At 52.9% G+C, this 2,863-nt stretch overlaps 1 pseudogene; it reads left to right on the top strand.

The window, feature by feature from the left end:
• Positions 1-591: 591 nt before the first annotated feature.
• On the top strand, positions 592-2,267 carry LOC118632429 (annotated as a pseudogene).
• Positions 2,268-2,863: the final 596 nt, after the last annotated feature.

The raw sequence follows: 2,863 nt of genomic DNA, 5'->3' as shown, positions 1-2,863 counted from the left end.
TGCATCTCATTGAGCTTCTTGTTTCTTACAGTATGCAAATTGAAGCCATCTCCACTGGTAATTGAGCAAGAGCTACCAGAACCTGGGCTGGGGCTGGACTCCGCAGGCTCAAAGCTGGTTCACGAACTGGTCAAGTCAGTCCAATGAGCTGCTTTTTCCCCACCGCATGGATCATTTGGTCAATTGACGTCCTGAGCAAATTCAGACAAAAGTTGCACATTTCACCATTGTCGTGAGATTACAGGATGACTTCAGAGCCAAACGCAATGTGAGTTTGCCTGTTGATGCTCATTTCTGTCCTTCAGCCTATCCTCTGGCTCCCAGGGAGGAGGCAAGAGTATCACAAGCCCTCAAAAAGCAGCTGCCTTCTAACAGTTTCCTCTGCTGCTTGAGAAGGAGGACAAAGAGGGTCTTCTCCACGCCTTAACACCAGAGAGCACGCTGTCATCTAGCTAAATCCGAATGAGGCTAGGAATGGTTTTCATTTAGAAATAATGGTTTTCAACCAGTTCTTCTGGGAATCCCCCAGCTTCCTTCTGCTGCCTCTGAACCTCCGTCCCAGGTGCGGGTCCTTGTGAGCACTGCCTGAAGATGACCGTGTGTGGCCATCTGCCCCCAGGGGCGCCCTCCCAGGATGGTGAGGCCGGTCTTCTGGCCCTGAACTGTCAGGGTCAGCTCAAGGAGCAGTACCCTAGGTTCCCCCTCACTTGTCAGCACGGGTAGAGAGCATTTACTAGTTGCACCAGAAGATTCAACAGGGTCTACAGGAACATCACAGGCAGGATTTTCCTACAAATCATGGAGACCTGCAGCCAACCCCTGGGCTTCCAGCCAGGGGAAACAACCAGGACTCAGGGGACCAGCCAGCCCTCCTGTCTTCCTGGCACCCAGGGGCCAAGCCCCCACAGCCCTCAGTCCTCAGGGGCCAAACTTCAAAGATGTCATGGCCACAAGGTCGTCTGACTGGGTCCAGCAGCCCTCTGGAGTGGACGGCTCCCCAGTCTACCAGCTAGACATTCAGCCATCCTAGGGCTCCGAGCCTGTTTTGGCAGAATGTTCTGACCCAGCAACTCTGGCAGATTATTGCTGGGACCCACGATAAGGTGGACCTACCAAGACTGATAGAACAAGTGCCAGGCCTGGAAAGCACGGGCCCAGGACCGTGCTGCTTTGGAGCAGAATCTTGTACCGATGATGCTTTGGGTTCCCAAGAAGGGAGCACAGGGCCAGGCTGCTTCCCTGCATTGGCCCAAGATCTGCTGGGAGAACTTATCCCTTTCTGAAGCCCGTATACTGGGACCCCAAGGGCTGCGAAGACACATGGAAGAGGCCAGATACCTTGCCCTGGCAATCCAAGAAGGTGGCCATCCTGTACAGAATGGAGAACATGCAGATGCTAAAGCACAGGGGGCCCGAGCCGGCCACAGTAGTCAGCAGCTTCACGGGGCACATGTTCACCTGGTGCAGGGGTGGAGTCAACGTACGGAGCTGGTGGGCCAGATGGTAGAGGACAGGTTCCCCAACAGCCACCTGCGTGCACAGACCCACGGGACCCACCAGCACACCTGCCTACTGTTCCCTAACAGCACTACCCTGCCGACAGCTGGCCATAGTTTATCTGGTGCAAGTGCGTGGGATCTGATGGCACCTTCCCTGCACATAAGAGATGGGCTACCCTCTGCGGGTCTCCCCTGCCAGGCCTCGGCTGCCAACCTGGAAGGACAACCGGGCCTTTGCTTGCTTCACTGATGGCACCATCAGGATCTGGGACCTAAGGACCAGAGGATAGTCAGGGACCTGCCAGGTCCCCCAAATGGAGCCAAGAACATTGTTGTCAAAGACCAGAGCATCTAGATAGGAGGTCTGGATGCCTGCTTACGGTGCTGGGACCTGAGGAACACCAGGAGCCCCAGGAATACCAATTTGAGTCTTAGATAGTAAGTCTGACCCCCAATACTCAGAAAACTGGATTCTGGTGGTCACAGCCAATGGCCATCTGTGGCTGCAGCCCACCTTCAGGCGATCCAGAAACACATGGAGGGCTGGAAGGACAGCACCATCCTCGGTCTAAAGTTCTCCCCTCCCGGCCAGTGGTGGGTGCGCATTGGGATGGACAGCCCGGTCAGCATCTGCAGCATGCCCACAGGAAGCATGGTGTTCCAGATGCCCAAGACCGCCTCCATCATGTGATGTGACGTGTCCCTTAACAATGCCTGATCATCACGGGGCCCAGGGACCACGCCCCAGTGTACCAGATCCCATACTAAGGGGGTCTCCACTGTCATCTCAACTCAGGGTCCTTTTTACCCCCGCAATGAGGGGGGCAGTAGTAGCGGGGCATGATGGGTGGGCTGGTGAACTTTGACATGTGTAATAAAACAATTGGAAGAAACCGTTAAAAAAATGTTTAGCCCTGGCCAGGTAGCTCAATTGGTTAGAGCGTCATCCTGCTATGCCAAGGTTGCAGGTTCAATCTCCAGACAGGGCACATACAAGAAGCAACCCAAGAATGCATAGATGGGTGGGGACAGCAAATTGATGCATATCTCTCTCTCTCTCTCTCTCTTTCTCTCTCTCTCTCTCTAACTATCTTTCAAATCAAACAATTGAAAAATTAAAAATAAATTTTTAATTTTCAAGCAAGGCTCTTCTTTCTGCTCACAGAATCTGGGCTACTGCCACACGTGGTGTTGAGACCATGACCACCCTCTGAACTTGACCTGCTTCCCAAAGAACTGGCCTCGCTGATACAGGCTTAAGCTGAAGATCAGCTGGAAAACAACCCCTCTCTCTCTCTCTTTCTCTTTCATTCTCATAATGTTTATTACTCTTGACATTTTTCTATGTATTTTTCCTTTATTAC

The sequence above is a fragment of the Molossus molossus genome, unplaced genomic scaffold (genome assembly GCF_014108415.1).
Source record: "Molossus molossus isolate mMolMol1 unplaced genomic scaffold, mMolMol1.p scaffold_m16_p_1, whole genome shotgun sequence".
NCBI lineage: Eukaryota > Metazoa > Chordata > Mammalia > Chiroptera > Molossidae > Molossus > Molossus molossus.
Note: the sequence above shows the minus strand (reverse complement) of the source record. Positions and strands in the feature narration are given on the sequence as shown.